Source organism: Mobula birostris, chromosome 15, assembly GCF_030028105.1.
Source record: "Mobula birostris isolate sMobBir1 chromosome 15, sMobBir1.hap1, whole genome shotgun sequence".
Taxonomy (NCBI): domain Eukaryota; kingdom Metazoa; phylum Chordata; class Chondrichthyes; order Myliobatiformes; family Myliobatidae; genus Mobula; species Mobula birostris.
Window position 1 is genome coordinate 54,979,036 of NC_092384.1, and position 26,583 is coordinate 55,005,618.

Below are 26,583 nucleotides of genomic sequence, written 5' to 3' on the forward strand. Positions count from 1 at the left end.
CCTTCTTAACCACAGAGTCAACCTGTGCAGTTGTTTTGAGCGTCCTATGGACTCGGACCCCAAGATCTCTCTGATCCTCCACACTGCCAAGAGTCTTACCATTAATACTATAGTCTGTCATCATATTTGACCTACCAAAATGAATCACTTCACACTTATATGGGTTGAACTCCATCTGTCACTTCTCAGTCCAGTTTTGCATCCTATCAATGTCCCACTGTAAACCCTGACAGCCCTCTACACTATCCACAACACCTCCAACCTTTGTGTCATCGGCAAACTTACTAACCCATCCCTCCACTTCCTCATCCAGGTCATTTAAAAAAGTCATGAAGAGTAAGCATCCCAGAACAGATCCCTGAGGCACACCACTGGTCACCAACCTCCATGCAGATTATGACCCATCTACAACCATTCCTTGCCTTCTGTGGGCAAGCCAGTTCTGGATCCACAAAGCAAGGTCCCCTTGGATCCCATGCTTCCTTACTTTCTCAATAAGCCTTGTATGGGGTACCTTATCAAATGCCTTGCTGAAATCCAGATACACTACATCTACTACTCTTCCTTCATCAATGTGTTTAGTCACATCCTCAAAAAATTCAATCAGGCTTGCGAGGCACGACCTGCCCTTGACAAAGCCATGCTGACTATTCCTAACCATATTATACCTCTCCAAAGGTTCATAAATCCTGCCTCTCAGGATCTTGTCCATCAACTTACCAACAACTGAAGTAAGACTCACTGGTCTATAATTTCCTGGACTACCTCTACTCCCTTTCTTGAATAAAGCAACAACATCCGCAACCTTCCAATCCTCTGGAACCTTTCCCGTCCCCTTTGATGATTCAAAGATCATCGCCAGAGGCTCAGCAATTTCCTCCCTCGGGTCCCACAGTAGCCTGGGGTACATCTCATCCGCAACTTATCCAACTTGATGCTTTCCAAAAGCTCCAGCACATCCTCTTTCTTAATATCTTAATAGTAAAACAAGGAAAGAATGGAAGTTAATCATCCCCTCTGAGTTGCTCTAAACACACAACACACTCAGACATGCGCACATACATGCGCATGCAATATACCTGCTTGATCCTAAACCACAAGCCATTTGTTCTCTTGCCAATGCTTTGTGATTAGAGTACTCCAAAAATAATTGTTTTCTACACAATAGTTATATTCAACTAAAAACTTAACCATACGGCTGCACAGGGCTTTCCTATATAGACATGTTATACCTTTCGCAAATGGCACAGTCATTTTTTTAGGTACAAATCTATTCCACACATCTGGAAAAGTGACTGAAAAACATTTCTTCTGTACCTCTGTCTGTACTTGACGTTTGTTAATCTAACATGCATGCTCTCTAGCTGTGTGCCGATGAACAACCTGCCTCCATGTACACCATTCATTCCCCTCCACACTTGAAGAAAAACTGAATTATGTTCATTCTCCAGCCATCCTTTAATAACAAGTCCTTTAATCAATCCAGATAATAAACCTGATTCTGATTCATTTAAAACAGCATTCATTCAACCTCTGATCAGAATGTCAACTCCTAGTAGCATTTACAAAGCCATCTTAGTTCTGCCAAGTATCCTCAAGGGAGGCAGATTCACAAATGGGATTCCCAACTGTTTCAGCCACTCAGATTCAAAGATAATTGAGGCTTTCCTCCTTACTACCTGAAGAGGTTCTTCAAACCCTCTGAAACAGAGGTTCCCAACCTTTTCTATGCCATGGACCAATACAATTAAGCAAGGGATCTGTAGAGCCCAGGTTGGGAACCCCTGCTCTAAAAGATCAGAGTCACCCCTTCTCTTCAGATACTCTGCCTGACATCGCTACCACAAACATTCTGAACTATAAATTTAAAATAATTCCAAATTTATTATTTGGGGGCTGCAGTGGTGAGGGTGGGGCATGAGGACATGGCCTACAACGTGAAAGTAAAGAAATGAGTGCTGTTTAGTTTTTGCCTATACCATGTGGTAAAAAATGGGAAACAATTAACTATGCTCAATGCCATTCTAAAGGATCTGAAGCCTATCTTATCTTGATGAATGGATAAGATAGACACTGCATGGGGAAAGTACGGTGTAAGGGTTCTGGTTCCACTGCATCACCCAACAGGTTCTACAGCAGATACAAGGCACTGAACTTCCAGTCAGTGAAGGATGAGATCGTTAAAGTTGATCTCTATAATTTCAATAAACACACAATGTAATATGAGGCTTTCCCAGCAAGCTCAGTCAATGCCTGGCAAATAATATACTTGCTGAACTTGCTGTGGTGATAAAGTTTTGAGGAACATATGCAATGGTAAAGACTTGATTTAATTTTTTTTTAAATCCTCATGGATTAACAGAATAGCTAACTAGCTTTTTTTTTGCAGAATTCTTTCTCCATTTCTAAACTGAAGAATATCAATGGGAAAGAGCACACTAGCAGCTCTGAGTGGCACTTCTGACATCTTAGTAGTTCAAGGGAGTAAAGCATGCACTACTAAATGTAAATGGTTCAGACTTACTGACAGATTTGGAGGGCTGAAATTGTCAGTTTGCTGGGTTAGGTGTAATACACGATTCAAGACCCCAATGATATTTTGGGGGTTTTAAGGGCTGTGAATTATGAAGCAAATGGTAATGTTTTAATGTTAATTTTGTTCCAACGTTTTGTAAATTATTTATACATTACTATCATAAACACGAGAAAGTCTGCAGATGCTGGAAATCCAAAGCAACACACACAAAATGCTGGAGGAACTCAGCAGGTCAGGCAGCATCTATGTAAATGAGTAAACAGTAGACGTTTTGGGCTGAGAAGGAAGTGGGAAGATGTCAGAATGAAAAAGTGGGAAGAGGGGAAGGAGGCTAGCCTGAAGCTGATAGATGAAACCAAGTGGGCGGGAAAGGTCAAGGACTGGAGAAGGGGGAAGTAATAGGCAGGAGAGAAGAGGTAAAAGTTAGAGAGGGGAATAGAAGAGGGGGGAGGGAATTTGTTGACCAGAGGAGAAACCAATTACACTACATTACTAAGTATTTTAGTTAATTTTAATGTTATTTTAATACTTTGATAGTTCTCGTTTTTGATAATTTCAATGTTAAGAGTTTTTACATGTGTTTGAGACATTTAAAAACTACAGAAAATCAATCATTGCCCTTAGTGCTGTTGAAGCGAAGAGTGGTGTGGGGTTGGGTGCCACGTTATGCCAGTTGTGAAACACTTCAGAGCTCTATGAGGCACTGGATCATTTCACTGCACTAGCAGCAGCCCTGCTGGAGTCCAAGATCATTCCAGCCAGCCTGATTGGAGCACATCAGTATGGGCAAATTATGTAAGGTGATGCAATATAACCTAGCCCACTGACTTTATATAGACACTACACCAGTTATGCTGCCTTTAAAAAAAAATTAGCCCAGAAAACAAGAATCCCAAGTTCAAGTCTGTTTTAAATGACCATCAAATACTTTCTCACTTGCTGCCTGGTGACTGAACTATCTCAGCCTGTGACTGCTGCAACTATATTTATTGTCATCCATACTGAGAAAAGTGTCCATCCTAATAACCACATGCCCTTCTTCCAGCAACGTCATTTGTGTCGTTATACTTCCCACACAAAACACACTGGGATTGTATGTGAAATATCCATTTCATTATTTAACATCAAATGAGGCTGATGCCACCAGCAAACTATAGTGCAGACCTCCAGCCTACACCACAGCAGAAGAATGCATTTGGAACACAGTGCTCAAAGCTCACTTTTACATGCAATACACGTAGAGTGCATTTATTGAGCTGAGGAAGACAGAAGAGCAGTTTGAGCCCTACAGATTACAAAAGAAAGATACTAAAATTGGTAGGGATGTAAATAAGGTATGTAAAATGTGAACAAATATAAATTATGAAATTTTAAATGAAAGTCAAGACCAAAGCACATGGACTCAGTGAAAGGCAAGCTTGAAATATGAAGGCTCAGGAAAGCTGTTATACTCAAAGGTAGATAAAGCTCAGAATAATGTCTGTCATGCGCAACAGTGAAAGCAAGTTAAGTGGAATGCTCAAAATGAAGCTGGGTGTTATAAAATGAATGTGAAATTATTGCAAGGATAAGCTTTTGTGGCTTGAATAGCATTTTTCTCATTCTGGATATTCAGCATTGACACCTCCTTCCTTCACTGCAAATTAACATCCTTCCTCTCATTACTTGGCCTGAAACCATTTAGCGTGTGCTAGTGTGGGCGATATCATTCAAGGTTACTGTATACAGGACTTGGAAAATAGCTGTAATCCTTATCAATACAAAAAGTAACCCTGCATGGTCTGACAAGGAAATTATTTACAGGTTTGTAATAAAAAAAAGCTATTGTTTTGAGTTTTCTGGAAATTATTGGAGTGTAATTGCAACATAATTGACAAACCTCCAGATGAACCATTAACCTTGTTGAACATAATAATATGCTATATTGCCAATTTTATATTGCAAAGAGGCGTTATGCCCTAATTTTCACTGTTATTTTGTCTCCTTTTGGGCTTCCATACACCATCCAAGATGGCGCCCACTCTGTTTCCCATGTCATGTACCCTGCAGCAGTTCCTGCACTTTGGCTCAGATACCCGCTCCGTTAAAGGGGCAGATCTGAATTAGTGTAGTGTAGTGATATGTCCAAGCAAAGAACACTGGAACAATTATCAATAGTTTTATATTGCTTGCCGCATGTTCAAGATCTTAGCAAGAAGGCCGTAACCCTTCTTTTCAAGAAAAGTTAGTTACCCTGGCACTAATCCCTTTCCCCTTCAAAATAATTGCTTAAAAAAAAACATGGATTTCAATTGTTTATCGTTTGAATCTGAGTATTTTATAACTGCAATCCATTTTATCACAATGATTTCCTTTACTTTACACCACATAAGCTCGTGGAAAGCATAGATCACTACAAAGTTAAATTTTAAATAAAGCTTTGAGGAGAAGTTTTCTGAAAGAAAGAGTTTCATGAATTAAAACGTCACTGTTTGCTTTACTTTCTTGGTGAAATAAAACATTCAAATTCTAGTCAAGTAGAAAAACGTGAATGTGTTTATTTTAATCATTAAAAAAAAAGGCTGGTGATTGTCCAAGATAATTTGCTTTCAGTAAATTTGAGAAATGCTGACCAAGCAGAGAAATCAGATGTGGAAATGCAGCCCAAGTAATGTCCTAAATAACTCTAGAACATAAGGACCAGCACAGGTCAGGCTAATTCTTCACTAAAGTTAGGTACGGTTTATATTTTTGAATATGGATCCGTCTTCTTCCAAACTCACAGCTGCCTTAATATACTGAACATAAAGTAGGCTCATTTTACTCTGGATTTCGAATCAACAGGATCTACCAAAGGCAGCCAGCAGACACTTGTGAGACTGACATTTGCACTTTCTGAACTCTTTCCCTAACCCTTCCTTTCAGAAAACTGCTTTGGCTTCCAATGAAAAACTACTTTTCATTATGTTAAATAGATGCTAACCCCGTCCTCTGGAGAGAAAAAAGGGCCGCTGCAGATGTTTAAAGCACTCTCAGCCCATCCTCAGTAGAACAATTACATCAATTTGCATTCCAGTTGAAGCTGGATTAGTAGTGGAATGCCTTTTCCAACTCTGTGCGGGTGAAAAAGGAGGGGGGGTGGGCGTTACTGCTGAAAGAGCTTATCTTTCTCTACTTCATTTCTAAATCTGAGACGCTATACTTTCATGAAACAAATGCCTATTGGAAACAATTTTCCAGTGCACTAAAGTTAAAAGGGAAAAACATTTCTAAAAAGCCAAGAGGACCTCAAGATCTTAGTGCTTTACCAAAAGGAGTGACTCCTGTTGCTTTGATCCTTCCTGTTGCTACAGAAACAGAGTCCGCTCCTTTTTTCGTTAATCAAAACCAAATTATTTAGGAATGCAGCAAGACAGGTTGGAGTCTCGGACTTCTTTTGTCTTCACAGATTTGGAAGAAAAGTATTAGTGAGAGAGAAAAAAAGAACATAAATGAAAGACTTTCTCCTGGACATGAAATGACAGTGAGGAAAAAATTGAAAACATATTTGTTAAATTTAGTCATCAGACAAATAACATATATCTAGAAACAGAGGAACAGGACTTAACAGTTATGCAGCACTTTTCAAATTATGCCCTAATGCATGACCTTTGCATTAAAGACCACATTTGAATAGCTTTAAATCAGACTTGTATTTCTGATAACAGATGTTTCTGATAGATCAATGTAGTCAGATTCCAGAATAACTGCAGTGGACAAATGTAGCTTATTAAAAATAAATTCAAACTTTGTACTTTTTCTAACTGTCAGAAGTATTAATGTCACAGCAGGCATAGCTAGCAGGTCAAATTAAAGCAGATAAGGCATAAACATTTGATGATGGAACATTTACGATTTTATTCATTGAGATACAACATGGAATCAGCCCTTGTGGCCTTTCGAGCCCTGCTGCTCAGCAACCCCCAAGTTAACCCTAGCCTAATCACGGGACAATTTACAATGAACAATAAACCTACCAATCGGTACATCGTTAGACTGTGGGAGGAAACCAGAGCGCCCAGAGGAAACCCGCACGGTCACGGAGAGAACATACAAACTCCTTACAGACAGTGGTGGGAACTGAATATGGATCACTGGTACTGTAAAGCGTACCTGATGATTTCCAACTCATTTTTATTTAACCAGAAGAAAATATTAAACTGAAGCATTCGCATTTTTATTTTTGTGTACTTGAAAGACGGGAATGTCTCCCAGGCTGGCAAGAGCAGGGGTGGCTGAGGGTATAAGGGTCTAGTTTCTGCAGCTCCTTGAATTGATGCACCCAGACAACCTCTAATCTGTCCCTCAGGAGACACCTTCAGGAAAAGAGATCCTAACATGGGAAATCCTGCTAGTTACCAACATTGCTTTGAGCCAAGATCTGTTGCTAAATTGTAAACATGCAAAATCTCTCATGTTTTAGGAGCTGATATATTTTCTTCTGGGCAAGACAATTCAAAAAAGGATCAACCTTTATAATTAAACAAAAGTAGCATTCTGTGTAGGTCCTGTTTTAGTAGCTTTGGACAACTTTTGACAGCAACTTGACCTCCTACACCTCAATTTATGCTTGTTGGCTTTATTAAGGACAAAGGAGCTGGCTGAAACAGAAATGGTTATCATGCATACAACAGCCAAACCACCTCCATTTGTGCTCCCCCTTACATATTTTCTGGACAAAGGTCTATTAACAAATCAGTTTAAAAGGTCTATCTCAACAAAACAAGATTTAAGGAAAAGGACGTCAAAACTGATACTAGTAAGCCAGCTTTCTTTAATTAAAGCAATATTAAAATTGACAATTTCCTGATCCTTGGTGCTCAATTAAAAACAGTGCCACTGCCTACTGTTTAAAGAAATGATTTCAACAATTTCACACCTTCCTTTTGCAGGCGTTGTGAAGCCCCACACATGCAATTGGTTTCTAGGTCACATATCCTCACTGGATCTTGGCTGGTTAATTTATTATACTCAGAAAATAATACATGGCTTTTATATCAAATTCAGTGCTTGGGTGAGACATTATTGAATACATTCTTGTATTCAAGTTAGATTTGTTAACACTTGTAACTGTAAACATGATCACAGACAAATGAATGGAACTCACTATAGCCAAAAATACCAAAGGGACAGTCACATTGATGGACAATGCTTAATTTTTACTGCAACAATTCCTTTAAGGAAAAAACAGAAGACACAAACCAAAAATCAAAGGTTTATAAATTATACAGGTCTTAAGATTTTCTTTAGCAGTTCTGATTTATTGCCACAATGATATCCTGTCCACTTACTTCAGCTGGAAAAAGTGCCCCTGAAAGAGTTTTACAACACAAATGCTGGCTCTTGGATATTTCTGATACAGTTCACCCTTTTTTTTTCTGTACAAAATGTAGTCTTGCCGTGGGGGTGAGAAAAGCCACTTTAGTATGAGAAAGATGGTGAAAAAGCAACAGACATGCACATAAATAGACTATCCAACTAGGTGTGAAATGGACAATCTGATTGTACAGCCAGCAAATGGTATCAGGGCAAAACCAAAGTGGCATCTACATAAAATGAGAGAGTACAGAAGCCAGTCACATCGAATTGAAGGAAGGAAGAGTGATATGTGTATGTTGAACACAGGAGAGAATGTGTGAGTGGGACCCACAGTGACTGGCTGCCCTGTGGGGACTTGTGCTGTCTCAGCATGTTTGCATTATGTAAAATGCCATAAACCTTCACATTCAAATTGTGTCATAAATTAGCTTTTCATACACAATTGGTAAACAAAATGTACATGAACAAAGAGAAAATCCAGAAACACAATATAACCTTGTATTTTTTTAAATCCTCTCCCTCAATCACTTCTTCTATCCACCACGAAACCTCCACTCCCCCGAACAGTCCAAGCCTCACAGATGAGACACACTACAAGAAAGTGTTTTGTCATTCTCCAATTGTTCACTGCTGTTTAGCTCGCTCCATTATGGAGGGCAAGTCTTTACTGGTCTGTGGGATTCAATGAAATTGTCAGGGATGTTCTGCAATTAATTGGGTTAATTGTGCCTCTGAACACTAAGTTCTTCTTAAGACATAGCATAACTGCTGTATCACCTGCACATATCTGGTGCAATGAGGGTCAACAAAATAAGACTTGCTGGAACAGAAACAACAAAATATTCAGGATAAAAGGATCTGATACCGAGAAAGAGAACAAAGGTTTACCCGATCAAAACCTTGTCTTGTCAAATGAAGTTTTTAGTAATAGCAAATGTCATCTTCTCTTTCCACTGACAAAGTAGAAGACAAGGAGGAAGTAAATTATAAAGCATGCAGATTGGACTTCCAATTCTCTGTTCCATTCACAAAAGTATTTATAAAATAAAGTCACAATGCAACTTTAACAAGATCAAAACAACTGTGCCAGGCAGAAGTTATTCGATTTCCTCCTGAAGCAATGGTCAACTGTAAATAAATTGAGTGCACGAATGGGATTTGGTCAGAATACAGGCAAAGAAGGATCTGCAGAATATTTGCAGAATTCATTCCTCTCTGTCTATTATGCTACAGGATTTTTACATATGACAATATCCCCTTACATTCCAATGTGCAAGACAGCTGACGTCACTTCAGCTGGATGGCCCCTTTGCAAGCCTGCCAACAATAACACCAACTGTTGAGAGGTAGATATGGTATCAGTGACAACGACCAACTGTTGGTTGAGATCCCATTCAGCATTGGGCAACTTGTGGAGGGGAGAAACATGAAATTTGCAGAAGTATAAGCAAAGCCTGATCTATAAACGTACCACTTATAAAGTGCACCATATTTCACTGACGGCACTTTGAAGCAACAGACCACAGCAAATTCTTTCAGGAAGTAGTGCGTCTGTTAATGAAAAATTTCACAAATAATACTACAGTTTTTTTAAAATCTGGTGGGTTTCTGCACAGGCCCCAGAGGAGGAAACATAATTAAAGCAAACATTAATTTATTCTTAACCTGCCAACAAAAATAACAGCAGTCTTCAAATACTGTACATCAAAAGATCATACCTGACAATTTGAAATACAAAGTCACATACACTGGGAAGTCTAAGAGTTATCTTATTGTGTACATGGAAAGGAAAAAAAACATCAAAATGCAGACACACAAATTAACAGCTATATGGTCTCAAATATCTACTTCACAATAGTCTTGAATTGTAAACTATCTAACTTCAGTGTAAATTGCAAATGTCCTTGATCATGTTCAGAAACATGGCAAAGTTAGTGATAACAGAACTCAGTAATACACCCCAGTTTGCCCATTCACCAGTCAGGAACTGTCATAACCTACAAGCAAATAAAAAATAAAAACAGAAAATGATGATAGTATTCAGCAGACCAAGTAACATCTACTGAGTGTTCATGTTTCAGATGATGACCTTTGTCAACCTGGCTGTTCAATCTCTATTTTATTTTACAACATACAAGTGATCAGAGCACGTTGGAGGAATCCTCTGGCCGGCCACACTTGGGACTCAAAGAAAGTAAAAAGGAAAATGCAATTGCACTTAAGAGAAGTGTAAATTTACGAACTAGCTCTCTTGGCATTTTAACCCACTTCTCCAAAGCAAAAAAGGAAAGAAAATACCTTAACCGCTGAGCAGAAGCATCAGCAGTGTTCAATGAGGAAGATGACCATTGCTTGGACACAACTGGCTACTCTGCAGCTTGATATTAATATGTACGTGTGTCTTGTGAAATCCTATAGAACGCCCTGGGCTTCTTCCTTTCATAAAGAAAATCTAAACGCCACACATTCTTATTCTTAAATACGGATCGCAGGACCTCACCACATTGTTATTCCCAAGCGTAAAGTTCCCAAAACATCACGAGTTTCTGACCATTCCATAGTCCATCCTCCTCTGCCTTTTCTCACACCCACATGGACAATCTGAAGCCTTTTTAATCTACTTCCCAAAATATTGTGAATTGAGGCCTTTCAGGTAAAACGACAACACTTAAAACACAGTCAACCAATAAAAGTCAGTTTAGTAGCAATCAAACCACAACTTAAAGTTATACCCTGGGATAACAGAGTGCAAAGATTTTTAAAATATGTGAACAAACACCATTCAGGAATAGGTCACAGGGTGTGGGAGTAACGAACCCTTCTCGTATCTGAGGTACAAATATGCTCAGCTCACTAACTTGGCAGCATAACAATAGCTTAATGTAATTAAACCAGCTAGCAGTTGTTAGCATTTGCATATAAATGCATGCACAAATCACTGTAAAACAAGCCACAGCAAGTCATTCTATTAGCATACGCAAATGCACCCCGCACAGCCCTGTAGGTAGGTCACAGCATCACTCAGTTGGAGTGAGTGAGCCGACAGCTTCATGCAGGGTCAAAGCTCCATCTGTCAGGAACTTGAAACACAAATATTAATGTTCTACCTGGATACCGGCGCCGGCCATGATTGGCTCTTACACAGAATGAGAAAGAGCTTTTTTTTAAAACTCTAAAGGAAGCAATATCATGCTTGAAATAAACGCAGGCAAACCCAGACTATAATGGCTAATCCAGCTGTATAGGTTGTTTGTAACTATATTCCTGTTTCAATTTTTAAAAAGAGAAACAGCATTCCAATAAAATAATAGCAGCATGAGGCCATATTAATGATAACTTAAACTTGTATCAGTGTTTTCAGACACTAATTGACCTCTTTCAAAGGCAGACTAGTTTGATGGTTTATTCATGCCTACTTCTCACCTAAAGGAAGATTAAATTAATCTTTATTTTGCATTGCGAGGTTCTGCAAAATGCCCCTCAAAAACTGAACTAAAATTGACATTAAGAGATTAATCACAACTGTAACTAAGGGCTACAAATTAATTTAGCAAAGCACATTCTTCTCAATAAGGTTCCTTGAAAGAGGCCTGGGGAAAGTAGCAGCTGAGTACACCAATTTCAATTAAATGCAGCCTGCATCCATAATTTTCCCAAACAGCTAGTTTCCTATCTTGTGTGAAAACCAGTAAGAGAAGCACAGAAAAGGGAATTTACCTTTGCCTTCAGATGAAATTGATGAAGAAGACTCCTGACCTACCAGCTGATCACCAAACAGGAATCATAAAAATCTCTGAACAGGCTAGCAGCCTATTCTATGAACAACTGGTTCATCCTATTAGTATGGATATAAATTGAAGTAGAGCTGAAAATATCTATTGCACATTTGGAATTATATACAGTATTCTACAATGATATTTCTTCCATCTACCAACGTGCAACTACTTGTATAGTATTCTCCATTTGATCTTTTCTCTCATTAGTAAAATCTGTTTCTGTTCATTCCAACTAGTTATTTTCTACTGAAGCTGTTTATCAAATCACTTTCTTTTTAAAAATTTTATCCCAAGTTCATTTTCTCCAAAGGACATCAATTCAGAACGAATCCACCAACAAAAATCCCACCATATTAATTCCTCCCTTCTTCACAGTGCAACTTAATTCAAACAGAGGAATAAAAATTAGTCACAACCTCATCTATACAGATAACATAAGTACTCACAAGATGTACAACTCCATTAAATCCCCAAAGGAATTCACTCTATTGCCACCCAGCCAACAAACGCATGCACAAGGAAGGCTCGGTTAAGTAGAACGTTCACGCATAAGAATCCATTATAAATGTAAAAGATAACAAACTGCAAGCAGTAGCTGCATGGCCAAAACTACAATGCACACACTAAGAAACATGCAGGCATTGGAAGAGAGAGGCAGGCAGTTCCGGTGCAAAATTCACCAACTCCACTTGAAGCAAGAAGTTTCAACCCAGAGTGGCAAGATCCAGCTAATCAAAATTAAACTAGAAATCCAGAGAACTCAGCTAGTTATTTCTAAGTCACAAAGCACACAAGTATGCAATGCAGTTTTATTTCGGGATGCCAAACACGAGAAAATCTGCAGATGCTGGAAATCCAAAGCAACACACTCAAAATGCTGGAGGAACTCAGCAAGCCAGGCAGCATTTATGGGAAAAACAGTTGACGTTTCTGGCTGAGACCCTTCACCAGGACTGGAGAAGGGCCTCGGCCTGAAACGCCAACTGCTTATTCTTTCCCACAGATGCTGCCTGGCCTGCTGAGTTCCTCCCACGTGTGCTTACTTCAGGCTGAGTTGTGTCTTCAAATCACACTCTCTTCATGAAGCTGCAAATCACGGTTAGCTTGTTAATTTAACTGTGATGGACCACAGATTGAATGAAGGAAATCCAAGAAAATAAAGAAGAGAAAAAGAGCAAAAAATTTCCAAGAGCTAAATGTATCACTATTTCATATCACAATACCTTCATAGACTTCAAAACTTAAGGAAAACAACTTTTAGTGGTTGAAACGGGATAATATGAACCAAGGCAACATTTCAAGTGTTATAGGTGCTCAAGTGCACAGTGCTATGACAGTTAATTTCTTGATTATCTACACATCATAATCATTTCAAGCCAGACAGTAGATCAAATAATTTTGTCTGTGGTCATTGCAAAGATGGACAGATTCTGATGATGGCTTCTTTTACTGTACTACAGTACATGCATATTAAAATTGTTTTAATAGTTAATTGGCATTCAAAGAGATTTGCATTGCAAGCAGCATCCGGGTATTTACACTGCTACCCTTATTACTTTTGTTGCAGAATTTTTAAAATAAATCCCGAAATCTTTTAAGAGTCTATCAACATACTAACCAGAACAGATCAGCTGGATCCCTGCAAACTCAATTAAAGCAGTGCTACTACAAAGAAACTGTTAGAGAGGAGCTAAAAATCAGCATTAACAGTTCATCACAATCTTTCCAGCAATTAAGAATACAAATTGGAATTGGCACTTAAAACAACACCAGTGGTTTGTGACTATGGATTTCAATTCACAGTATGTCACTGTTAATTTGCAACAGTGCTGGAAATATCACAGTGGCATATGCCTGTCCACTTCAAGCACTCGTATTTTAGTTACTAGTACTTTTTAAATTTATTTTATTAATCAAAGTACAATGGAAGATTCGAGTTCCACTGCTACACCTTTCACTCTTGTTTCTTCTCCTTTGTTCTTCTGCTCCACTATCTCTAGAATCCTCACTGCACAACTCTTCCCATAAGACAGCAACAGGTTGTGGCAGAAGGTGCTACCAATATTAGGGACCAAAAGACAGGCAAGAACAGATTAGTATTGGGGTTTATCTCCCTGTCAAATGAACCTCTATTTCGTGTTTCCCCAAAATAAGGCTACTGTCCATCTTAACCGACAATGTGTTGGGCTAACATGTGATCCCTTAATTGTGCCATTTTCTCTTTTAGCCCATTCAAGAAAAGGAGGGTACCTGTCTGTGCCATCTTTCATACAAGGAGCTTGAATGGATGATTATGCCAGAGTTCAAAGTCGGCATTTCAAGCTAAGGGAAGTGAGAATATGATAAGGAAGCATAATCAAAGTGGAAAGAGAGGAAAAAAAACTGGAGCCTATAATGATGCTGCAAACTGGTCATGTGAATACTACAGCCATAATAAATGCTAGAGAGAGAGAAAAAAAAATAGAAATGCAGACACAGGCCAGTCTGAAACTACATAGGCCCTTTTGGACTGTGATGAACATTTCTGCACCAATGTGAAAGCAAGTACAGACTTGAGTGTTCACTGGGGAGAAAAACTGAATTCTGGGAAAGTTGATTTTTTCATTCCCTGAGGCGTTTCACAGTATCTATAACTAAACTAATACTTCAGTCATTTTTGAGGCTATTAAGCAGAAACCTGTGTGGAGATTATAAACACCATGAAAAAAAAGATACCCATGCAGAGAAACATTTTACCCAATTCCTCCAATCCCCCATAAGTCTCATTCTTAGAAAACTATTACATCAACTACAAGATTGGTTTTGCAGACAAAAATGAACACCATCCCTAAAGTGTCAGGTATTTTTCTAGTCTTTACATGGTAGTTATATTTTTAAATGCAAAGCTGGCTGAAAATAAGCATTGTCTAAACTGGCTTCAGTTCTCTTCCAGCGCTAAGTATGTTTTAGGTGTACGTGCAGAGCTCAAAACCTGTTTAGCATAGTTTTGTCCCTCATACCAACTCAGTCAGTCAAATGTTGGGTATCCTAGCAGGAAGTCTACACCAGGCAGATGTAAGCTATGCTCAAACTAAAGGCTGCTTCAGCCTATGTTCGTTCCCACCATTCCTGACTTTCCCCACACATTTTAAGCAAAAATGGACTGCAGACAAGGCTTTAGTAATTTCAGTTCTTTATTTTCCACTATTTAATTTCTGTTCAGCTCTTTAGTAACTGACATGGAGAAGAGGTAATGAGTGACTTCACTCATCAACAAAGGATTAGTACTACGCAGTTTACCTTATTCCCAGCTGCAGACTATGTATCATAATGTTAAACTCTCTCCACTGATTCAGTCTGGCAATATATCCATTAGTTATTTATTGGATTGTCATATCCCCTTTCACAGAATAGAAACCAAAAATATTTTTTCTATTTACAAGTGTGAATACATTGTTTTTTTAGGAGAATTTAGATTTGATAAATGGGAGGGAAGACTAAACACAGAACATAATTCCATGTCCCCTACAGCAATGACCACAGCTACTATACCAAACACAATTATTGTAGTCGGCTTCAAAGCTTATGCAAATTTACACAAACATACATAATGTGCCAGCGTGCATTTCATTCAAAGCCCCATGTTAAACAATGTTCAAGCGAAGGTTAATCTGAATCATTCTGCCTTGCTGCTCAAATCGGCTTGCCGTGCAAAGCCTGACATCTACAGTTCTGTCTGGCATCGTCAAGGGCTGCATCATTTCCCACAGAGCCATTCAGCAAGCTTTCTCTTTACAGCGCAGGTACCTGAAAGCATGCACGGCCCTTTATTCCTGGCTTCTGTGGTATATTTTAGCTCTCTCATCAGTCAATCAGCCAGCCAACCAGCAAACAGAGGATAGCTTGCTACTTGGATGCTTGTCCAGGTTGAATTGCATTTGGCCAAGGAAGTACAAATAATCTGCAATTCTGATTAATTGAGGAGCTGCTTCTACTTACTACAATATTAATTTTCACTACATGCAAGTCAAAAGTTTAGTCCCATTTTCTCAAAAGTTGGGATAAATTATTACATTGATTTTGCCGTGCTTAGTAAATTTAAAGCACATTTTCATAACACTGCAAAAATGATTAAATATATTAAACAGGAACACATTTTTTTGCATTTATCTTCACTAAGCAAATTAAAACCTTCAACTTACTGCATTTCCTAATGAAATACAACAATATGAAAGGTGCAGCCAATTTAAAATACTTCTAAAACAGCAAATGCACAAATACCACATTTGCAATATCATGAAAGCCACAGGCCACGTTGCAAATGATTTAGTTACAACGCTTAACATTTACTGTAAACAATGTACAGATAAGTTCCAATCGCTCCCAATTGATATAAAAATAGATTTTGCCAAAAAAATACAAACTGCTTCCACAAACATTTAATACTGACAGTTGTTGCACAGGTATACACATCACAAAGCATTCCATCAATGATCCACTTAAATCTGTTTTCGCTTGGTGCCCTTCTCTGTTTAGGTGGGAGAAGGCATCAAGCAAATAGTGACTAGCTCAGCTCTGTCGAAAGACAAGACAGCCTCTGAAGGCGTTAGGGATAGCATTGGTTTCTGACAACACTATGTTTTTCAAATACCAAATAGCAAGGAGCCCCTCCCCACACACGCGTGCATACACGTATTCACACACACAATTCTTGCCAATTTAAAATTACCAACAATTCATTGATAAACACTATTGTTCGCAATGAATGTGGACAATAAACTCCTTTACTATTTTATCCAACGTTGGGAACGATGAAAGCCCCAACGTGAGCGGCTTCAATTATTATCTAAAGGCATAAATTAGTAGAATAAAATGGTTACATCTCGGTATGGACAATGTAAGTCAATTGATGGAAAAAAAAGGAAGCCAAAACATTTCCACTCTTTTCCCAGTAGCTGACCCACTGAGGTTGCCCATACATTTGCAAGTGAATTGCCCGACTGTGGATGAGTTTACGGGTTTAAAGGCACCAGCTTTGATGCATAAAAAGAGATCTGAAGATGAATTAACATATAACAATACATACACTGAATAGCCACTGATCTAATCGGCCAGTGCATACCCTAACACTAAATCACAGTCTTCCGAGACACCTAAATGACAAATGGAAACTATCAAGCTTGGCGGGGGGGGGGGGGGTGCTGGTGAGGGGGATGGTGGTGCAAACAAACTCCGCTCACTTAAAATTCGTCAATCATTTGTGTGTATTAAAATGAATATAATTTGTCTTAACGTCATGTGTCAACATAACTACAAAACACCATACCCTAATGAAGCGGCATTTATAGTAACTTGTAGTCTTTAATTTTTAATGTCACTTACTTTCAGGTTACACAATCCAAGAAAAAAAACGGAATATGGACGGGAATGCGTAATTTAATTTACGCTTCTGCGTTGTTTATTAAAAAATACTAACTGCATACATTTCCATTCCATTTCTTATCATGTAAATGGATATACTGTACGGATCACTTACATTGGCTTGGAGATGCTTGTGAACAAACTGCACTTAAGAACCATTTCAGTCCACTCTCTAAATATTGTAGCTCCAATTAAAAACGCATCAAAAATAATTCTACCGTTCTGTATTGTCTGAGCCGACGACTCTCATTCTGGGACCTTCACTTTAAGAATTACAGGGTTAGGTACACGCACCAAACAGTGCTGATTTAAAAATAGGTCTGGCAAGGTATCTGCAACAGACCGAAATGCGGACGTGTGTGAAGAAGCAGCAACAAAAAAAATGTACCGCAATTAAAGTACAACATTACAGTTTGGAAAATATAAATAAATAATTGCTCATCATTACCCTGACACCTCCCCTCTATGACCCCCACCCCCTCCCTTCCTCCACCTCCCCTCCCCGTCGTTAGCTGGAAGGACTGGTCGAGTGCGCAGCAGCTCGCTGTGAAATCGCATCCCCGGCGCTGATCGCAGTTCCCGAGCGCTCCCTTGGTGTCTGCGGGCCAGCACCTGACGGCGGCGGCAGGAGGCCGTCGTGATCGCCTCCTGACCCCGCACGGCGCATCCTCGCTCTCCCCTTCGCCGCCATGCGCGCACCTCTCGCCCGCCAGCGAACTCGGGCTGACCCGGCCAGGAGGGGAGGGGAAAGGGGAGGTGGGGTGTAGGGTGGTCGGACTGGGAGGGAGGGGGGAGGAAGGGAGGTCAAATCTGCCCCAATCACCACGCAAATCGTCCCGATCCATTCAAATATAACAGAACAAAATACGATAGGGAATCCGAGCTTTGGAGCAGCTAACATGTTTTACTCTCGCATCGAAAATTTGATGTGTGTTTATAAAATAAATACAACTTGCAAGGGAAACTCGTCGGATCTTACTATTCAATAAACTTTGCGTTCCCCATTGATTCTGTATACAAAAGTAATAAAAAACGTCTTCGATCCGGTATCAGATGAACTGAAATGGTGTGTTTGCTGTACAAATGATATCAATGACTGATGTGTCCTCGTTCCCCATTGAGTCTCGATTATCTGCCCATCTCATTCCCACATCTCCCCTCCACTTCACTCCTGCTCTCATACTACTCGGCTCGTTTTATTTTTATTTCTCTCTCTGCTCCCCCTCCGTCTCCTCGTCGAGTCCATCACCTTGTGGCTTTTTATTGGTGTTGCCCCCCGACCCTTTCCTCCCCTGATTAAATCTGCCCGATGTCCCAGTCTCCCTGATGGGAGTCGATCCCATCCTTTGATTTCTCTGCGTTATCTCGTCCCAATTTGGGCTCCCTGCTCCTTGCGCCCTGCGTTGCTCCTTTATCCTCCCGGCTCTGCCAACAATACAGCATCTTACTGGCTCGCTTTCCCCTTCATTCTCCCCGATTTTCTTCTCCATTTCGTCTGTCGCCCTTTGCCCTTTTTTCCCTTCCTTTCATCTCGCCGTTCTCTCCCTCCCTCTCTCTCTCTCTGTCCTCTCATCTGCAGCTTCCAGTCCCCATTCTTCCTCTCTGATCTCTCTATTTTTTCGCCCATTCGCCCCATTTCGCCACTTCTCCCGGTCTGATCTTATCTCCGTCACTCACTGCGAGAGGTGCCCTTTTTTTTCTCTCTTTCATTCGCTCTATCTCTCTCCTTCCTTCCCTCCCTCCCTCTCCCTATCTTCCTCCGGGATTTCTCTTCCGATCTGAGTGCAGCTCGCTGACTCCCCGGCTCTTTTTAAACACATTCTCCAAAACCGATCGATCACATGTGACTGAGAATCCGAAAATAAAGTCAACACGGGATCAAGGCTTTCCTACACACCGCTCCCTCCACCCACACCCCTCCCTCAACATCCCAGGAACTGAGAAAGAATGAAAACAAAATCCCGAAAAAGAATTATATAAAAAATAGAGAGAGAGAGAAAGAAACAGGAATAAAAAAAAATCTTAACCCCGCCGGCTCGCGATCCCAGGACTCAAGGAGGAGGGAGGAAAACAAAATGAAGAAACTTGGAAATCCAACCTCTTTTAGCCTACTGCATCCCAAGTAACACAGCCAGAGGCAGAGAGAGACCAAACGGCACGGAGAAAGAAAGCCGAACCCGGCCACAGCAGCCAAGCGAAATTCCCCCTCGCTTCCCTTCCCCTCGGAGAAAGACGGAACCCTTACACCGAGCTCCAGGCTTCATCTCCCGGCTACGACCCCGAGCAGCTGGCGGCACTTCCAACCCTCACTCTCGCGCTCGCATCGTGGCGTATCCACCAGCCCAGCTCTCATCCACTCAATCCCAACCAAATAGATATGTATTTACTTCAACAGACCGCTCGCAAGCCCAAACATTGCGTTAAAACAATGCTCATAGTGGGGTCGGGACTCTGTTGACGGCTGGTCAAGATCAGGTTGGTGCGGATGTAAACATGCAGGTAAAATAATAATAATAAAACTTCAGTATTCAAAGTTCTGCTCGGATGCGATTGTATTTTGTCATTGACCATTTGCAAATAATTAAAAAAGAAAGTGCAGGGGGGGGAGAAAAAGCGAAATGCTGGCGGAGGGAGAGAGAGAGATAGAGAGGGGCGCTGGCGATTTACTGTAATTAACACATCCACAAAGAAGAAAAGCAAAGTGGCAAGAGGAAAAAAAAGTTGAAACTTACGATTTTCCACCGTCTGCTGTCTGTAAAAAGGGAATGGTGTAATCCTGATCAGCTCGTAAAGATCCCATACAAAGAGTCCTCAGGGCCGGCGACACTCGCATTAGGACAGGCAGGACATTCCTAGAGCAAAAATTTCAGCGATCGCGGTGGAAAAGAGGGCGAAACTCGCAATGAAAAAAGTCGATGGATCTTTATTCTGCTAATTAGTTTCCGTGCAAAAATGGCTGTGATTAATTCAGTGCGCATGTGCTTCATTACGAAGGCACGACGGGAAGGGCTAATTAGCGACCTCGGATCAATATTCAAGTGACGCTTTTCGGAGTCAGCCACAAAGTCAGGAATATAGAGATATATATTTATAAAATGAAAAAATACTGACTGGTACACAAATGCAAGCGAGAGGGGGAGGGAATAAAGAATCTACTGTATATGTATAATAATAAGGCGATCTGCTTAAAAAACCAGCCCCTCTGCATAGATTCATTAATTCTATTCCTGATTAACAGCAGTCTCTGCTATCTCTTCCCAAGACGTCGTAGCTTTTTTTTACCCCTGCTAGCATTAAGCGATCGCTTTGTGGACAGATAATCTTTAATTTCTAATCCCCTATAATGTATTGTTTTAATTGTATTATCTGCAAAACAATAACAGCACGCGAACATTCTTGGAAGATTATAATTTTAGGGGTTTTTTTCCACAGCGAAATAATGATATTTTGGGGGGTTTTAGCGGAAAATCCTACAATTCAATATGATGGAATTAATGTATTTTTGACAGTTAATGAATTTCACAGAAATAAGTTAATTTAACTGTTTTTAAAGGAAGTTATATGAATTCCAGAGTGTTTATTGAACTCACTTTCCTTAAAATTCCTAGAAGTTTACGTTTGAATTGATAGAATTGAGAAACACACTTACGAAACTTGCGTTCGGCTAGGTAAATATCTCTCCCTACTTCGCTATTTCTTATATATTTTACTAAACCTATGTAAGGTATAATGAAATACTTTCGTCTTTTTCAAAATAACTTAAAACTCATTCCCTTATTTGCTTCTAACATATTACTTTCATAGGTTTTTTTCACTCTTGTGTATTACTGGGAAACCACATCACCTGGAAAAGGGGTACACCGTTTCTGATTATTCGCCTTTCCTGTATTATAGGCAATGTTTATTCTGCCAAAAATAGACAGAGTTGTAAAATCGGTTCAAATACAATTTAAACTAAAATTATAGAATATTTTGCATTGCATGTATTTCTCCAACTTTCCCGCTGTACGCATTGTCTTGAGAGAGTTGATCATTTGAGGGGGAATAATAGAGAGAAAGACATTGCAGGGACCACATTTAAGATTTAAATATATCTGATAAATTTACTGGAAGAAGAGACAGGGATATCTGGGGAAACACACAGATTCTAGTCGGAGTTTTCCTATTGCTACTTCGCTTGAATTGGATTAGAAGGTGTTTTAGTCACTGTATTGAGCGGATGTAACGGAATTTGCTGCAATCGATCGGCGATCTTTCGAACAGTTTTCATGCTTGTTTGGAAGTTAATAAAAATAAACCAACAACACAAATAAAAGCCAAGAGTTTGAGCACAGTGTCGAATACTACGCGAAAACCTGTGTCAACCAGTAATTATTTTTTTTCTGCTCAGCAATTATATAAAACGCTGGATCAATGGCTACTCTATGTACTTTAAATATACAGCTGGCTACATGCCTTTAAGTTCAGTAACAGAGGCAGACAGCAAGCTATTGTCAGTCAAACCCTGGTGAATATGCTCTGTATTTTATTTCTTACTATTTATACATTTTTAAACAAATATATACTGTTAAAAGTACTGATAAGTGTTTCTTCAGCGCTTGCGCCGTCAAAAAAAAATCAGTAGATCTAATGTTATGCATTTCCTTCTTGGTCACAACAGAAATAACGCGTTGAGTTGTAATGTGTGTGTGTGTGTGTGTGTGTGTGTGTGTGTGTGTGTGTGTTTTTAAAACTGACTTATTTACAATATACCGTTAACCGCTAAGTACCCCGAGCTTCTCCTAATTAAACTATACAGTGCAGGAAAATCTGGTTTAAATATATGTTAAAATAATCAATTAGTATTTTCTCGCAAGCTTCCTTTTTAATCTATATGTTTAATACATTTTCACGTTATGTATAATGTGGCTTGATGAATAAAACATGAATTGTTCACAGAGATTGTGGATGGGCAAAGGAAAATCACATATTGGGGAGATTGGAAGTTGCTCTTAAAGCGACATGGCGATAGTTACCCAAGGCATTTGTGCTAAGATTTCAGATCACCGCGGCGCTTGTACGGGGTAGCTTAACGGGGCCTGGGCTCTCTCTTTCTGATTCTCTTTGGATGAAATGATAGTGGAGTTGAATGAATGAAGGATGGGTCGACGGTGGTTGTGTCTGGCGAGGGTTTTGCAGGTGCAATGGCAGCGCCCTCTGATGTTCAACGCTGACCGCCCTAAGCAATTCTCGTCTCTCCTTCACAACCCTCTCCACACCCCCAGCTGTAAATATGTACACGCAGGCAACAACAAATCTAACATCTTCTTATAAATACGCCCGACTAGCTGAGCTATTACAGGGGTTTAGATTAGAACAGAGGGGGAGGGGGAAGACACTTTTGATTACAAAAACGTAACAAAATAGGATACGAAATCTTTTGCGACGAAATAATTTGCAAAATATGTTCCGTTATAACAGCATTCAGTCTGTCGTGTTTTCCAAACATTAAAAAAAATTGTATGGTCGCACCTCTATACATTCAGAAATACCAGAATCTACAAATGTTTTCGTAACTTTCTGAAAACACGGTTTCCTTTTTTAAAAAAAAGAAAAGTTATTAATTCACATTCAAGCAAATTGTAATACAATTTTGTATACTTCTTTAAAAAAAAGTTAACATTTCTCGCGCTGTTTAGATTCTTCGCTGCCGCAGTCCGGGCAAGTTTGTATTTTCAGAGAAAAACCTTTAACCGATAATAAATCTTGGTTAATTAATTGGTATAACCAGAAGAATCTTTGTGCATTTATATAGGTTTGAACAAACAAACGAATATTTCAGTGCAAACGGGGAATTTGCGTTATTTACAACGCACCAGCGATTATGCAGTTTGCTCAAGTTTAAATGATCCTCAACAGTTTAAGAATTTGACTTTGATGTTATAGATAAATGAAATCGAATCTTTACGCAGAAAATCGTCGTCTGCATTTCACAATTGAGGTGCGGGAGTCAAGTGCTACTTAAAGGGTATCTGCAAGTAGTTGACACTCCGTTATGTTTTCGTGTACGTGTTGAAGATGGGAAACAATAATAAATACTTGTGAGATTATCTCCAAAGTCGACTGAGCTTTTCCCTTCCAAAACCGATTTTTAAGGCATTGATGTCTGCTGTACAATTTTGGCAATAAGATTTCAATGATGAAAAAAAGCAGCAGTGTAGAGCGCCGATTCCTATCAATAACATGATGTATGATGCACATTTTAGCATTTCTGTCCAAAACGACTCTTCATTCCTCAAATGAAAAAGGATGCATCTTATAAAACGTTTACCTCGAAATAACTTATGCAAATCAAATCTAACAATTTTACCGTGGAATTAACATGCTTCGACTAGCTGTTGCCCAGAATGATACTATACGAAAACAAAACTTCGAAGGACAGCGAAGACCTGTAGTTATTTCTTATATTTAATACACGAAATCCACTTTCCTTAACTAGCTAATGCACTGAAATCTTCTTCATGCCGTGTTATAACTTATATTTTCATTGGACCTAGTAACAAGCAAAAACCGCAACAGATTCCTAAACTAATAAAAATATATACAAATAAGTATTAATTGTGCTAATTCATTTATTCCGTTAAAATTATATTTGTTTATTGCTGGAGCTCAAAACACATGTTCATTCTTCGTCTGCATATCTTAATTATTTTGAATACGATCGACTTAACTATTTCAGTAAGGTTGACTTGCGATAAAACGTTTGAAAAAAAACAGTGGACTGAGGGACTCCGGCACGAGAAACAGAGATTTGATTGGCTACAGGTCCCGAAGGTTGCTCTTGAGTTTCCTCAGTGATACAAATACATCGCAGTTTAAAGTCTCACTTGATACCTTTAAGAACACAGCATTTAAGTGCAACATACTTTACAGTATGCCTTTTTAAAGGCTGGGGCGCATGTTGCAAAAATAACTGACTAACAGTTTAATAGATGATAGGAAATAGCTGTTCAGACATAAGGATTAGACATTTAAAAAAAAGATGGGTAGTTGGCTCAGACTCCACTCCCATGATCATAGACAGGCAACGCTTGAAACGAGAAACAGACAGAGCCGTGCACACGGGCGCGCACACAGACAGACAGACAGACTGACACACACACACACACACACACACACACACACACACACACACACACACTCACAGAGAGACCCTGATAGAACCATATGATACATGTAAACCCTTCAATCCAATTCATGTAAGTGTACACACACACATACACACACATCTTTAAACATGTAACATACACACAATCAGACAGTAAACCGATTAAAACATTCGCATGTCTATACCGTGTAGATAAGTTATCGAATTGACAAAAATATGAAAATGTGCTACGCAATTTATTTTTAATAAGAGTATTACATGTCTCAAATATTCTTTATTTGTAGTAGCACCTTGTATTAAAAATGATGATACCCACTGAAATACCAAAATAAAATCCAGCCTTTTTGCTATTTGTCTTGCTGCCGTGGGGATGCAAACACACACGGGGAATTCCTTCGGCAGTGCTTTGAAACTGTTCGCTACATACTACGTTCATGTTTTGGTAGACAGGTCATCAGCTGCAAGTTCCCAATAGAGTACAGAGTAAAACTTTTATTTGGACACATCGTATCTCTTTCAGACGATAACTTTGAACTGCGAAGTTTCAGTAATGTGTACTTTCATACTTTATTACGCCAATTTTTTACAATTGGCGTACATATTAATTTTAGTATCTTGTCTATTATTTTTTAACAACATTGCACAGTCTTTCTCCATTTAATATTACTGAATTAGTTCGAAACTATAGTAAATTTCCCAATTAGCATTTTGGAAGATTATCTACTTGGTTACTATCTAAAAAACTGGAAAAAAATGTCAAGATATAACTATGATATTTTTACAATTGGCGTACATATTTTAATTTTGCGCGGTTATAAATATTTTTACAGGTAGCGCGTGTTTACTTTTAACATTTACATTCGATGTTCGATGTTTCAGAGACTGATGTGCTACAAACTAGTTTTCTTATATATAAATCAAATATCATAAGATGAAAATATACCTTTCACGGAATTTATTTATCAAATATTATGTTGTAGAATCGCACATTTAAAGTATTTTTCTAGAAATAATATGCATCGAATGCAAGCCTTCTAATAACAATATATTCGTTTTTTTTCAATTACATGCTGCCTTGAAATTTTATACCATATGCCAATCTTATTTATTAAAATCATTAAAATATTCATCCTATTTTAGACCGCAATACAATATGTGGATCAACAAGATAATTTCAAAACAAGCGAATTCAACTTGAGTTTTGATTGCAAAATAATTGAATATAGATAATCGGCGATGATTTGCATATTGCAGTTTGCAAAGCACTGATTGGAGTTAGCTGACCTGTTGCCCTAAAGGTCTATGGCGTCGGTGGTTTCATTGCAGCAACTGAGAGGCTCAGAATAGGGAATTTCCCTTCGCATCGACCTTCTAGCCAACCAACACCTCACCTGGACACCTCACGTGATTTCCCAGGACAGGCATTGTGACGTCTTCCATTGACAGGTGACGCGTTCGATCGGAAAGGTTGTCAAAGGTGCTGTTCGCAAAGGTTTGTGGGTGTTGTAGTTTACTCATGTGCTTCAGTTACATTTGACTTGCTTGGGTTTCGTCCCAAACAAACTACAATACCCAGAGAAAAAAGGAAACAAACGCTCAGCCAGAAAAGTGCTCGTTTCCAAGAGTGCCTAATCTTTTTCTGTGAATGCACTTTAGTAATAGATTATTGGCTCTCTCTTTCAGTTACTGGTCACCATGCATTGATAATTAACTCACTGCTTGTTTATATACGATTCTTTGCAGTATTCGTTTTATCACCTGAGCATCCCCATCGTAATATTGAGGTCCGCTTACACAGAACGGGGACTACGTTTCACTGTCCCTTATTTTATATATTGAATCTTAAACGTTTGAAGATAAATTATTGATAAAGCTAGTACTAAAAGGAAATTACAACGTCAGAAAGTTCAGGATAATTCAACGTATGCATAATACGTAATTTTCTGATTCGATCTGATTCTGACTTGTTATAGTCATGGCCATTTCTGCGACCAGGGACACCTACTATACATTACATCTAGCCTTATTTCATTGCACTTGAATATTTTGAAACTATCTACGAATAGTTTTTGTTGGCGATTAACTATCAATAGGAATCACACGACACTGAACGAAACATACTGCACCGTTGACCCATCGATTAAAATGAGTAACTGGTTTATGGAACAGTCAAAGTGTTGGAGAATTGTCTTTCTCTGGCTTACTAATTGACATCAACAATGTGTAAAATCAAAAGGCATCAGAAAAAAAAGTTCTAAGCTGATATCACGATCGAGAAAACATTTGTTCCGTTGCTGAAACATGTTCTTTTATCATCTAGCTCCTCGATTTCTACATATATATGTACACAGAATTGAAAATATTAAATGACTCACGCATAAGACAAT

The 26,583-nt window shown here is 39.1% G+C and overlaps 1 protein-coding gene across 1 annotated transcript in view; it reads right to left on the bottom strand.

Annotated features, from left to right (window-relative positions):
• The window catches only part of zfhx3b (zinc finger homeobox 3b), a 452,880-nt gene extending 432,892 nt beyond the window's left edge, over nt 1-19,988 (bottom strand). Inside the window, exon 1 of the mRNA XM_072279832.1 lies at nt 19,782-19,988. The gene's annotated coding sequence lies outside the window, so the exon portion shown is untranslated. The remainder of the gene's footprint in view (nt 1-19,781) is intronic.
• Between the last annotated feature and the right edge of the window lie 6,595 nt (nt 19,989-26,583).